This window comes from Narcine bancroftii, chromosome 5 (genome assembly GCF_036971445.1).
Source record: "Narcine bancroftii isolate sNarBan1 chromosome 5, sNarBan1.hap1, whole genome shotgun sequence".
NCBI classification, from domain to species: domain Eukaryota; kingdom Metazoa; phylum Chordata; class Chondrichthyes; order Torpediniformes; family Narcinidae; genus Narcine; species Narcine bancroftii.
In genome coordinates, this window is record NC_091473.1 from 252612599 (window position 1) to 252627631 (window position 15033).

The 15033-nt window shown below is 46.0% G+C and overlaps 1 protein-coding gene across 2 annotated transcripts in view; it reads left to right on the top strand.

Moving 5' to 3' along the window:
* Positions 1 to 15033, top strand: part of LOC138765208 (prickle-like protein 1) — an 80375-nt gene that overhangs the window by 16975 nt on the left and 48367 nt on the right. Inside the window, exon 2 of one of the 2 annotated variants that reach the window (XM_069942152.1) lies at positions 8834 to 9055. The exons of the other annotated variant lie outside the window; for it this stretch is intronic. The gene's annotated coding sequence lies outside the window, so the exon portion shown is untranslated. The remainder of the gene's footprint in view (positions 1 to 8833; positions 9056 to 15033) is intronic. 2 annotated transcript variants of the gene reach the window in all.

Below are 15033 nucleotides of genomic sequence, written 5' to 3' on the forward strand. Positions count from 1 at the left end.
TCGCATGGTCGTCCACAGCCTGTGTGGGTCTTTCAGCCACTGAGCCCCTTGCTGGTCTGCCACCACGGTCACCATCCTGTAGAGTAGTCTCCTCTGCCTCTCTTCTCAATGTATTCTCCCAGTTTCTGATGCCCTGCGCGAGTCCTCTGCTTCCCGGAATCTGCAACCTCTTATGAGCGCTGGCGAGCACAGGCGCCACCATATTGGGCACAGACCTCCGCGTTTGCAGGATTTTACTTGCAAACACCTTCGGCTCCTTTAACAGGCCGTTTAAACCCTGTATTGAGCTGTCGGCATTCAGACTAGGCGGTTGAACCCTTCGAGCTGCTCTGTGTCTTCGCTTTCCCTGGTCCACACCAGTGGGAGTGTTGCCGTTAGAAGTTGGAGAGGTTGATACAACCATGCGTGCAATAGATAGGTAGATGGTCTTTTCCTCAGGGCAAAAGACTCTAAATCTAAATGGCGTAGGTTTAATGTGAGAGGGGAAAGGATTGATGGGGAACAGAGGGGCGCTTTTTAACACAGAGAGTGGTGGGTATGTGGAATGGAGTGACAGAGATGGGTACAACTATGTTTAAGAGACTTTTACACGGATAGAAAAGGTTTAAACAAAGCCGATAGACAAGGCGCTGAAGGAACCCAGCAAGTTAGCCACGTGGATAGCAATAGACTGTCGGTGTTTCAGCCCAAAACCCTTCTTCAGGGGCAGGAAGAACTGGGCAGACACCCAAATTTAAAATGTGGTGTGGGGATAAAAGTGGTGGGGGGGGTGGAATTGGAGCCTAGTGCAGCCAAACAGGACCAGCTCAGGATGACAGATGGGGCTAGTAGGTTTAATTTGCCACATGGGTGTAATTGGGCGCCATGAGCTCATGGGCCGCTAGAGCCTGTTACCGTGTGGCACGGTTAGCGTGATGCTATTCCAGAACCGGTGACTTGGGTTCGAATCCAGCACTGTGTGCAAGGAGTTTGCACGTTTTCCCTGTGCTTTGGTTTCGACCCACCCTCCAAGAACCTACAGGGGCTGTAGGTACTTGGGGGTACTTAGACGGCGAAGGCTCGTGGGCTGGAAGGGCCTCTTCCATATGTACAACTACGACTCAATTAAATTTTTTTTAAATTAAATTAATATGGCACCTTGGTTAACGTAGACAAGTTGGGCTGAAGGGCCTCTTCCATATGTACAACTACGACTCAATTAAAGATGACCAATGAATGGTGGTGTTACTGTTGACCGTGAATACAAAGAATGAATGAAGTTAATAGCCTGGTGCCTGCCCTCTTTCTGCCCACCCACACACACACACACACACAGACACACACACACACACACACACACACACACACCCAGATGAAATTCATGAATGACCTTTTGTTATTCCCCACCAAAGCAAACTTTGAAAATAGCCACCTTATTTGGATTCAATTGATCAGCTCGGGGGCTACTCTCCAGCCTCACCGTTTTTGCAGACTATTTTGTTTAGCCTGCGCTGGGTATGAGTTCATTTCTTTTCTGATTTGTGGCAATTCTGTAATTATCCGTCTGGGATCTTGCAGCTAGAAGCTGCCTGGGGCTGTTCTCTGGGAGAGTCATGGCGGGAGGTATGCTGGGGCTTTGCCAGGGTTATTGTGACGAGATTTTAATTTTTAGCAAGAATTTTTTTTTGGGTGGGATCTGAGGGAGTTAAACCTAAACTCTCAGCCTTGAGGGCAAAAGTGTTTTTGGGCCCTGTCCAGGATTTTTGAACTGCTTGAGCTATTGGTGAATGAAATGGTGCAGACAGGCGAGCACACCCAGGTTTCTTGTGCACAGTTTCAGACAGAAAGGCCTGTGACATAAATTAGAACAGCCATTCTCAATGAGGGCCCTACTAGCTCCCCTGGGGGGGCCACAGCACATTTAAGTAAAAACACATTTAAGTGTTGTTTTCTTTCACTTCATGTAACATAAATATTTTTATGCTTTTTATGTAGTCAGTGGGAGAGAAGTACAGAAGAAACCAAAACTTGACTGCTTCACAAGGAAGGGAGCAAAGTCCTATGGGGGACACAGCCAGACAAAAAGGATGCGAGTGGCTGGTTTAGAAAAGCAGATAAGGTGGCCAGACGTCTCGTTTCAGGCCGGACAGACCGGTCTTTGAGTAATGTGTCCTCCACCCAGTGCCACTTCGAGCCGGACGTAAATTTGTCCTCCATTTGGGAGTGTAGAGGCAAAAAGGGGGCACTTACCCTGCTAAATGTGACATCCCGGGGTCTGTAGGCCGTGTGCCGCCAGGATTCTTCTTGTGCGCACACGCTGTGTACCCGGGGCCCCGAGCGTGACTTCTGTTGGAAGAAATTGCCCCAATTAACCTACAACTCCTGTACATTTTGAAAGGGGGAGGAAACGGGAGCGCCCGGAGAAAACTCACAAAGACGCAGGGAGAATGTACAAACTCCTTCCGCTGGATTCGATCCCCGGTCGCTGGTGCTGCATTGGATGCTGCTCTAACTGCTGCACTAACCGTGTTGTCCCGGAGTAAGAACTCAAAGGGGTACTAATAATTTGCCATGCGGAAAGTGCTGGAGAAACTCTGCAGGTCACACAGTATCCAGGCGAAGCGATAGACAGTCAACGTTTCATAGAACATTCCAGCACAGTGCAAGCCATTCAGCCCACAATGTTGTGCTAACCTATGTAAACCCATTCCCTACCTCACCCCCACAAATCTATTTTTCGATGTGCCTAAGAGTCTTTTAAATGTCCACCACCACCCCTGGCAATGCATTTAAATTTAGACACACAGCATGGTAACAGGCCCTTTTGGCCCACGAGCCCCTACCGCCCAATTACAATCCCCACTACGTTTCAAAGGGTGGGAGGAAACCGCAGCACCCGATGGGAGCCCACACAGACATGGGAAGAAAGTACAAACTCCTTACAGACAGCACCGGACTTGAACCTGGGCTGCACTAACCGCCACGTTGACTGTGTCACCCTCTGCTCAGGCAGCCGCTGCTCCCTGTGCTTTCAAAAAATTCATATCTCTGACATCCACCCCTAAACATTCCTCCACTCCCCTTAAACAGATGTTCAGTTTACTATTTTCACCCAAGGTAAAGGTGCCCAGCTACCTCTGCCTCTCCTAACCTCATATATATTTATAAATTTAAACATACAGCATGATAACAGGCCATTTCTGTCCACGAGTCTGTGTTGCCCAATTTACACCCCATTAACTACACCCCCGTACGTTTCGAACGGTGGGAGGAAACCGGAACCTCTGGAGAAAACCCATGCAGATACGGGGAGAATGTACAAACTCCTTTCATACAGCACGGGATTCAATCCCCAGTCCCGATTGCTAGCGCTGTAATGGCATTGCGCTAACCACTACACCAATCGTGCCTCCCATCTCATCAGGAATGCCAAAGATTGGACATACACCTGAATAAGAAGATGGCTGATGAAGGAGAGGGGTGAGAGTCGTAGCTGATAAGTGCATTCTATATTCTGGCCAATGTACCGAAAGACCTCACGGTCACATTCACATTCAGCTTTATTTAAAATCCTGTGAAATCGCGGGGCCTGTGCCCAAGATAGCGGCGCCTGTGATCGGCAGCAGCCACGAGGGATTGCAGACTCTGGGGAAGCGGAGGACTGGTGCAGGGCTCCAGAAAACAGTGAGACCACTACCCACCACCCCCCCACCACCGTCTGAGGAGAACAGAGGAGATGACCCACCGGATGGTATCTACAGCAGCAGACTAGTGAGGGGCTCTGCAGCTGAAAGACCCACATGTGCAGCGGGCCGCTGGTGACTTGAAGCGAGGAACCCATGGAGGCTGTGAGCTGCTGGAGACTGTGGTCAAGGGATGGGTGCCGGACTGCGGGCTTCTGGGGTCTGGTGTCGGGAGGACCGTTCAGGGCTGCGGGCTTCTGGGGACTGGTGTCGGAAGGCCCGTTCAGGGCTGCAGGCTGCTGGGGACTGATGTCGGGAGACCTGCGCAAGGCTGTGGGCTGCTGAGGACTGGCTCGAAACTGGCCAAAGGGGTACCAGATATCGGAACCGGGATGCAAGGTGGTGCCGAGGGCACTGAAGGGTTCCTGACCATGCTAGAGGTTCGGATCTGGAGTTCAGGCTGCCGATGGTTTGGACTGGATTCTATGGGGGCTGCGGGAGCGCCGGAGGCAAATCCACGGACACTCGGTGACTCTGGGGGAAACTCTCTTTTGCCTCTCTTTCTCTGACTGTAAGAGGCGCTTCAGGCAATTTCTGCCAATGGCAAATCTGTGCCTTATAACAGGCGAAAAGCAATTTCATGTAATAAGACACTGTTTTTATTACATGACAATAAATTGAATCTTGAATCTCTGGGAACAGCTATAAATCACAGGTGCCCTGCAGAAATTGGGAGAGAAAAAAAACAAGTGGATTTTAATCTTGACCGGCCACTTTGAGCAAACCTTTTTCTCTGCAGAAGTGTCTACAATTGTAGAATTATGAGCTCCGTTGGTATGAATTCTGTCAGCAATGGATGGGCTGGTCAGGAAATGGATTTCCTCCAGCTGTCTCACTGCTGCAGTAATGATATGGGCCAGTGTCAACCCGTAAATCACAGGGTGCTTTATTTAAGGCATGTTCGGAGAGCAGCATTTCCACCACAGGTTTCCCGAACGTGCCCGTAGAAAGCTGATTGATGTTTGATGAACTGCGGTGTGTAAAGCAGTGGTTAATTCAAAAGCCAAACAAAAGTGGGAGGGGAGAAAGGGACGCAGAGTGCATTAATTTTTGCAAGTTCCATTTCCTCCTCGGACTCTTTTTTTTAACTTAGATGCAGTGACAAGGTTAATTGTTAATAATTCCAAAGAGAAGAAATCACCTAAAGCTTTTATTTTAAATTGCATGTTCAGAAGAGAGTGAGTGCTGTTTTCCGTGGTAAGGGAGTATGGGACAAGAGAGCATAAAGGAGGTTTTTCTTTAGCCAGAGGGTGGTGAATTTGCTCCCACGGGCGGCGGTGGAGGCCAGGTCGTCAAGGGTATTCAAGGCAGAGATTGAAGAGCCAGGCTCTCTTCTGGGGAAAAGGCAGGGGAGTGGGGCTGACAGGGAGAATGGATCAGTTCACGAGGGAATGGAATGGAGGGGTGGTCTAGATGGGCCGAGTGGCCTCCTTCAACCCCCTAGATCTTATTTAGCACCGTGGTGGGGTTCATTCAGGAGCCAATGGCTGTGGGGAAGAAAGTTGTCTTTGAGCCTACTGGCGTGTGATTTCATGCTCCAGATGCGAGGAGTGTGCGTAGAGTGTAGTGGGTCCTTCAGTGTGTCGGCTGCCTATCCTAGACGTAGATGACGTCCGTGGAGGGAAGGCTTTGGAAAAGGAGCAGAAAAAATTTTCCAGGGTGGCTTAGAGGGGATTAGTTGTGGGGAGAGGTTGGATGAACTTGGTTAGTTTTCTCCGGGGCATCAGAGGTTGGGAGAAACCTGATAGAGGCGAGAAAGGGTGGACAGTCAGAATCTTTTCAGGGTTAAGGCATCACACCCCAGAGGACCCGTGTTTAACCCTTTGGACTCCAGCCATTTTTGACCTTTCATAATATATACTCCAGACTGCATCCATGGGTTAACTACGGTATGAACACCAGTACGAACCAACTGGTGGTTGGGTACAAAACCAGTCCTGGGAAATGGAGACACGGAGTATATGAGCTTGTCCCTGAAAACTGGGACACAGAGTCCAAAGGGTTAAGATGAGTGGGAGAAGGTTCATTTTACACACAGAGTGGTGGGTGTTGGAATGGGCTGCCAGGAGTAGTTGTGGAAGCAGATACAATGGTTGTGTCTAATAGGCCTCTAGCTGGACACATGGATATGAAGGGGACACGGGGATATCTATTACACACAACCTTCAGAGCTTTGGTCTGATTTGAACGTAATGTTCGGTGAAGACGTGGCCTGAAGGGCCTGTTCCTTTGTGAACAGGGGTGTTCCTGTTAGACCACCCATTCTCAGCCTTTGCTCGGCTGTGCCCGCCTTTGGACTCTGCTCCATTTATGGGGCCCCTTCCTTGTGAAGCAGTCAAGTTTAGTGGGTTTCTTCCATTCTTCTCTTCTACTGACAAGAAGCATTAAAGATATTTATGTTAAACACTACAGCAGGTACAGGCTCTTGACATTGTGCCGACCCATGTATTCCTCCCCAAAAAAGCTAAACCCTTCCTACCCCGTAACCTTCCATTTTTCTTCCATTCTAAGAGTCTCATAAATACACCTAGCATTCCAGCCTCCACCACCCTCCCCAGCAAGGCATTCCAGGCACCCACAATTCTCCGTGTAAAAAAACACTCCTGATCTTTCCCCTAAACTTCCCTCCCTTCACTTTGTACTCATGTCCTCTGGTGTTTGCTATTCTTGCCCTGGGAAACAGGTGCTGGACGTCTAGCTTATCTATGCTTCTCAGGATCTTGTGGTCCTCGATTAAGTCTCCTCTCACTCTTCTTCACTAGCTCTGCTAACCTTGCCTCATAAGACAGGCAACATCCTGGTAAATCTCCTCTGCACCCTCTCCGTAGCCTCTACATCCTTCCTGTAATGAGATGACCAGAACTGGACACAATAAGTGTGGTCTCAACAAAGATTTGTCCTGGCGATTCCTGAAATCAATTCCCCGACATGAAGCCCAGCATCCCATGGGCCATCTTAAATATCCTATCAACCTGCACAGCAACATTCAGAGATATATAGATTTGGACCCCAAGGTCCCTCAGTTCTTCCACACTGTTAAGTATCGGACCATTAACTCTGCACTCAGCCTTGAGGTTTGACCTTCCCAGATGGATAATCTCACACTTATCCGGACTGAACTCCATCTTACACTTTTCTGTCCAACTCTGCCCTCTGTCTATATCCTTTTGTAACATGAGGTGAAAAGAAAGCATAACAACAAATTTAATGACATGTTCATGGCAATACATTCTGATTCTAATTCTGATATGGGATATTTTTATTGCGGATGGATATAGGGGGAGGTTACCAGGTGAAAGCGGAGTTGAGGTTACATTCAAATCAACTTTGATCTAATTGTTCAGAGCAGCTTTGAAGTGTCGAGTCCCACTTCAAAGGTTAAATGCCTAAAACTTCCAACCTACCGAAGGGTCCTGGAGATGCAGAACCGCTTGCAATGTGTTTCCAATCTTTTCTGAGTTTATTCCAGATTTCCATCTCTTTTTCCCCGCCCCCCCCAACCCCATCCTGCTTTGCAATGGGTGAGATGACAAGACTTGGAAAGTGGGCTGGTCAGTCTTTCATTCAGACCGTCCTTTTGTTTAGAATTTAAGAAACAGGAAGAAATGGTGTTGTCCAGAAAATATCAAGACACCAAAGAGGAAATGTACCAAAGCTACGCTGAGTGGAGCTGTGACTATTGTAGAACATGCCCAGACTTTGAGTTACGTTGAATTTGTTGTTAGTTTTGGATTCTGTGATGAAGACACACCAACTGCTAAGAAGTTTTTTAAAAATTCCTCTTGTCTACCTGTTTTTAAAGAGATAACACAAAGATTGCAGTTCTAATGGACAACGAAGATAGTTGGTCACCAGGATGAGGCTTGAACCTATGCCCTCTTGATTCAGGGGCAAGGAAAACAAAATGGCAGCGCTGCCTTTGGAGCAACTCCAGCAACGCCATCGATGGTGCGGACCCGGGGAGCAGATACACAGCGCTCCTCCACAGGGTCCTACCACCGACGACTCCATACAGGCTTTAAATGGCCTGTAAAATCCTGAGACTCCGGGGCCTGGACCAAAGGTGGCGACACCTGTATTCGGGGAAGCAGAGGACTGAAGCAGGGTACCAGAAAATGGGAAGAACACCCCCCCTTTCCTGTTTCAGACGGAGAAGCAGTGGAGGCAACCCAATGGGGAAGTGTCCACCATGGTGGACCAATGAGGGGCTCTGCAGCTGAAGAGCACACAGACAGTGTGCTGTTGATAACAGCTGCGGACTGCTGGAGACTGGCTGGTGACTGTCTGAAGGGGTACCAGGTATCGGAACCAAGATGCCCGAGGGTGACATGGCGGGAGGGGCTCCTGAGGGGCCACGGGCACTGAAGGCTTCCTGATCGTGTCGGAGGTTTGGATCTGGAGTTCAGGTTCTGGACTGACATCTGTGCAGTTGCGGAGGTCGCTGGAGGCGAATCCACAGACACTCAGTAATACTGAGAGGACCCAGGTTACTTCTCTTTTTCTGACTGTGAGGGGCGCCGGGCAATTTCTGCTGATGGCGAATTTTTGTCTGCCTTAAGGCAGACTAAATGCAATTTTGTGTAATATTACATCTGTTTTATTACATGACAATAAAAGAATCTTGAATCTTGAGCCCCCAGTGACAAGCTCGAATGGGAATTATAGTAGCAGATTCACCAGGGCCCCTAGGCTGAGCTTTAGTCAGGCTCCCACTGACCTTGCTCCCCCTGACCTTGCTCCCCTGCCCCACCCCTCGATGACTAGAATAAAGTGACGTTAAGTTACATTAAATAACATATTAGGGATCTGCCAAGTGGTCTATATCGACCCCTGGTGATTGATGGAACTATCCAAAGAGCCGAAAAATGGCAGGGGGTCAATTGAACTTTTGAGGTCAAAAGAATTGTAGAGCCCAAGTCCCATCTCCTGCCAGGAGCTCCACGTCCCCAGTCCTGCTGGGCCCCCCTTTCTTCCCAGCCTTAAGCCTACTCAGCCTAATGGTTAATCCACCACTGCATAGCACACAGGTACTCGTGTAAAAGTTTGTAGACCATTTTTTAACGGTAAATTTATGGGATTGGATATTACGAGGATACTACTTTTCACCACAGTAAGTATCCACGGCGTTGCAGGCATCAGGATTTCAGTTGGATGGGAAGCCGAGGTGCAAGTCCACATCGAGGCATCGGGAGCTCCGACAACTGACCATCAGGACCGGGTGGAAAGTCCGCATTCGAGGTGACAGGAGCACCAATGGGCAGGCGGCCGGGGCTGAGGCACAAGCTTGCGACCAAGACATCAGGAGCTCTGGACTGCGGGCGGCATGGGCCGAGGTGAGTGACTAAGGTCGACCTTTACACGAGATGTATGGAAAATTTCAGATCCTTTTGCCAAAAATCGGGTGTTGACTTTTGCATGGTATCGACCTTTACACAAGGATACACAGTGTGTGTCATGATGTAAACTTCGCTTTGAACTGAACCTTGGACATGTCAGAGTGAGGGAAGGATTCTGGATGTTCGACTCAGCTTGGCATTACTTAAAATCTCTGCAATTGCAACACCAATTTGAAATGCAATCGCCTTATCACACACGGACCATCCCCCCAACTAACTCCCCATCCTTGATGTTTGGCAGCAGAATATTCAAGGCACATTTGATTTGGAAAATTTAAGATTTTTTCAGTGCTGGCTTTTGACAGAAATGGCACATTTTGAAGCTCACGGAAATTTGCAAGTTTTCCTTTATTAACCTTGTGATTGCATAAAACAGAACACAGTCAACAACACAATCACTTGTCTTTGCAAGAACTTAATTTATTTTCCTCTCGGTCAAGGATTCAGCGAACTAACTGTTTTTCTAATCGCTGACAGATTGCCTTCAGGGCTCGAGGAAGTCAGAGGAATGGACAACAAGCAGCTGTTGATCATTCCTTAAAATACAATCAGATCGTTCTGAGAAGATCATTGGTTGTGATCTTCCTGCCTGTTCCCAGTGCATTTTTTTTTAAAATGGGGACACACTTTTCTTTTAATATTTGTTTACATTGAGGTTTTCCAACCCAAGACATTTTGACCTAATTTACAGCCAGTAGATTCTTTCAGAAAAGCAAATAAAGTGCAAAGGTGAGAAATCGGAAACAAGTGCTGGAGATACTCAGCAGGGAAGGCGGCAGCTGTGGGAGGGAAGGCGAAGTCAACATTATAGATTAGGGCAGAGTGGAAATGAGTCGATCGCGTGGCAGAGAGGGTGCGGAAGGAAGGGATAAAGCAAAGAAAGTTCAAGTAACGGGCTGTGCATTAAAGTACAAAAGTCTTCAGGCACCGTGGTTAAAGTAAAAACGCTGGAGAAACTCAAACCATGACCTTTATGTAAGCTGTGGTGATGTGACTGCAGGGGGCGATCTCTGTACCTGCAGCAAGCCCACCTAAGGGGCTGACTCCACCTGGCAGGCTGTCAATCAACCAACCTAAATATAAACCTGAGCCGGCCCCTCCTGAGCCAGTCACATGGAGAGACACCAAGGCACGAACTGGCATTCAGACATTTACTGGAATAAAGCCTATTGGACAGTCTTTTGAGTTTTGTGCTTGCTCGCTGCTACCTCAGCGCACCGCAGTAACAAAGATGAAGATACAGAACTGACGTTTCGGGCTTGAGTCCTTCATCAAGGTCTGGAAAAATGTCTGTGACTGTGAAAAAATTGTTCAAAAAGTTCAGCATTCGTCCAATTGATGGCACGGAAGATGATTCATTGTGGGACACTGATGACGAAGCTGAAACCGCCTCCTCAGATACAGACTGGGACCCGTATGATGAGTGTTTAATCAGTGAGAGTGTGGATTCGTTGCTACCATCTTTGCTTCAGACGATGATTTTGAAGGGTTCTAAATGTGTTGTTGTTTTCAATAAAAATCTGAATGAAAATCTGCCGCAGTCGAGCTTTTATTTTTGGTTTTTCAAGAGTCGTCTTATACGCCAAATGGTTTTTCCCATGGGTCGACTCATACGCTGATCGGCGTGGATTGGACTTTGAGCTGAAGGTCTCAGAAATATATCCGGCTTATGTCGACCCCCTTTTTGTTTGGAGTTTTTTTGGGTTTTACGACTCAACTTATAGGCCGAAATATATGGTATGTAAATAAAAAACGTATTTAAGATAAGGCTGGATAGATTTTTACATAGTCAGGGGAATAAAGGGATATGGGGAAAAGGCAGGTGGTTGGAGATGAGCTGATCATCAGATCTCATTGAACCGCGGAATAGACTCGACGGGCCGGACAGTCGACTCCTGCTCCTATTTTCGATGTTCTCATGAGCACCTCGTAGGTCAATGTAACAGACAATCCTGTTGATTATTAGGCTCACAAGAGGATACAATGGGTGGTGACTTCTACTTCCCAAATTATAGAACAACCACGTTTTGCTGTTGTCAGTTACCTTGCTGTTGTCCAAGGTAACCTCTTGGCAGATTTAATGTTAAGTGAAACATGAAAGTCTGCAAAACCTGCGATGGTAGTGAAAACACACCAAAATGCTGGAGGAACTCAGCCGGTCTTTTCAGGGTCCATAGGAGACACAGATATATCGCCATCATTTCAGGCCTGAGCCCTTCTTCAAGGAATAAGCCAGAAGCAGATATATCGGAAAGTCTCAGAATTCAAACAATGGGGGAGGAATCCAGAGCAACACGAGGTGTTAATTGGATGTGATAAGGGACAAGGTAGGAATTTATCATGTTTATGTGAAAGAAGAGGGGAGTGGAGAGACAGGGATAGGGAAAAGTTATTGGTGGGGAGGTGGGGTTTAACGAAATCCAGAGAAGTCGATGTTAATGCCATCCCATTGGAGGGGACCCAGTCAGAAGATGAGGTGTTCTTCCTCCAATTTGTGGGTGGTCTCAGTCTGGCAGTGCATGAGTCCATGGACAGACACGTCAGTGATGGAATGAGATGGGGAATTAAAATGGATGGCCATGGGGAGATCCACGCTGTTGCATCGATGAAGCGATCTCCCAGCCTGCATCCAATCAATCCCATATAGAGGAGGCCATGTTGAGCAGTGCACAAAAAAATCACCTTGTGACTCGACATCTCAGATACTGGAACCTGCTGTGAAACATTGCCCACTGTGTGTAGGTTGAGGGGCAGAATATGGGGGGAGTTCATGTGAATATGGGGAGGGGGGTGAATAAAAAAATAGAATGAATATATGATTCATGATTATAGGATAAAATATATAACAGTGGAAAAGTTAAGAAACGAAAGATAAATTAGGAAGCAACTTGAGTTTACCAGAGGGAAGTAACCTTGAATATGTGATTACAGATACAATGTTAATCAAAAGATTTATAAAAAATATGTATATTAAACTGCAAGAAAAGGAGAATGAGGAAACAAATGGTAAAACTAAACAAAAATGGGAACAAGATTTAAATATAAAGATAAAAAAGGAAACATGGGAGAAGTTATGCTCTGGAACGATGAGAAATACAATAAATACGAGGCTGCGTATGATACAATATAATTGGTTACACAGACTATACATTACACCGCAAAAGTTAAATAAATGGGACCCAACAGTATCTGATAGATGTTTTCGATGTAAAAAAGAAAGGGGAACAACAATTCATGCAATCTGGACATGTGAGAGAGTAGAAAAATTTTGGGATGATCTCAATCAGATATTAAATAAAATAACAGAAAACAATATACCAAAGAATCCAGAGATCTTTCTCCTAAGTAACATAAAAAATAAAGAATTTGGAATTGACTTGGAAGATGCACAAAAAAGATTTGTCAAGATAGCCCTAGCCGTAGCAAAAAAATGTATTATGTCAACCTGGAAAATGGAAGATAATTTGAAAATACAACAATGGTATATAGAAATGAATAAATGTATTCCATTAGAAAAAATAACATATAGTTTAAGAAATAATATTGAAATATTCGAACAAGTATGGGAACCTTACATTAAATACAATAGCGAAAACCTACCGGGAACAAACATTACCTAAGTTGATGGAAGGAGAAGAAAAGAAAAGAATGGACTCAGTAGAATTTCTGGTGTATTTTTGTTGAATGACAACATTGTCTAACTGAATTAATGCAACCTAGATTGTATACCTAAAATGGATGAGAGGGGGGGGGGGGTGGGGGGGTGGCTTGGGAGGAGGGAGGGGGGAGGGAGAAAAAGTCACTGTAAATGTGTGGAAAAGAAAAAGTGTATATCATGGCTATTGTGATTTATGGTGTGAAAAATAAAAAATTTAAAAAAATAAAAAAAAAGTTAAGAAACCAGATTCCTGAGTGCCAACACTCTGAAGATCTGTCCTGGGACCTCCTCCACGTCGATGAAATCACCAAGGCTCGCCAGCGGCTGTACTTCATGAAGAATTTGAGGAGATTCGGGACGTCACCAAGGACTCTTTCAGATTTCTGCAGGCGTACCATGAGAGCGTTCTGACTGGTTGCATCACTGTCCAGTCTGGAGGTGCCAATGCACAGGACAGGAACAGGCTACTCTGCCAGCACCATAATGTACAGTAGTCTTCACTCCATTGAGGACATAAGAAGCGATGTCTGAGGAAGCCTGCCACCTAGGCCCTCTTCTCACTGCTACCATTAGGAAGCAGGTCCAGGAGCCTGAAGACTAACACCCAGCTGCCCAAAGACAGCTTCTTCCCCTCCGCCATTAGATTTCTAATGAGAGTTTCTCTTTTTCTCACAGTTTCTCTTTTTTTCGCCTGATTTACTTATTTTTAAATCTTGTATTTACGAAATTATAATTTATGGTAATTTTACATCTTGTTCTGCAAAACAACCTATTTTCATGACGTGTTCATGAGAATAAACCTCATTCTGATTTGTGGAAATGAGTGCTCGATGGTCAGCTGAATGGTCAACAGGGACTCGATGGGTCAATGAGTCCAGTTCCTTGCTGTATCTCTCTATGGCTGGTGTACTAAAAATAGATTCTGGGATTGGCCAACGAGAGATCTCACAAACCTTCTGCATGGTCCCACCACTGTTCGCATGTCACTGGCGCTTCAAGCTGTTCCGATAGAGCCAGGTTCTGACACATCGGAGGTGCTCAGTGAAGACAGCCTCTTGCCTGGACAATGTGCACTGCAGAAATTGGATCAGGTTTCAAGAATTTTAACTTATTACTGTCTGACTGTACATATACAACCAGATGAAACAGCGTTCTCCAGACCACGGTGCACACAAACACGTGCGCACCTGCACACAAACACCTACACGTACACACACATTGACCCACCACCACACACACACACAAACCCTCACACACTAACGCACACACACTCCAACCCACCCACACACACACTGACCCACCACACACACACACACACACACACACACACACACACACACACACACACACACACACACACACACACACACACACATATAATGATCATATGTATATATATATACATAAGGATATAATTTAAAATAAATAAGTATAGTCAAACCCCTGGTATCCAGCACCAATGAGGATTGGTACATGCCGAATAAGGGAATTTTCCGGTTGCTTGAGATTCCATGTTGCGTGGATTGGTGAACTAATGGCAAGGCAACCACCAATTTTAAACTTTCGTATTTTTTAACCTTTATTTTCTGCGATTTTTTTTAAATTGGTGGTTACCAGGGGTTTGACTATACATATCTATTTTAAATTATATCTTTGTGTATATATACATGATCATTATTTGCTGCATAGATCTTTACCTCCTGTGGACCCTGCGAGACTGGCCGAGTTCCTCAAGCATTTACTGTGTGTTTTTACTATTTGAGTCTGGACATGGAAATGGATGGTGGCAATAAAATTGCATGAAATGGTCTTATCAGGGTTGGGAACAATACTGTTTCCTTCCTCGATTTATGCGGGAGGGGTGCATCCTTCCAAACATTTTGTAAATCACAAAGGTTGCATGAAAGGCACAATGGACATTTTAGTGAAATCTTTTCCAATGGATGAAAAGTGGTGTGTGACTCACCTTAGTAAAAATAAATTGGAGGCAGATATCCCAAAAACTCAATGTGGTTAGAGCAAAAATCAAACATCTGTAAATCAAGTAGAACGCAAGCTAGTGAATTGAAATTATCTGAACTCAAACCAAATATCTTTTCACTTCAGTGAACGTTTCTCAAAAGAGCAATTCTTGTTTCTTCCTGTCTGATGCTGACAAAGTGCAACATGATATATGGTGAATTGGTGTTTCCGTTCTCTCCACTGTATATGGAGCCTGTGGCTTCATCCGTTGCTTGGATGTGCACATCCCTGGCAA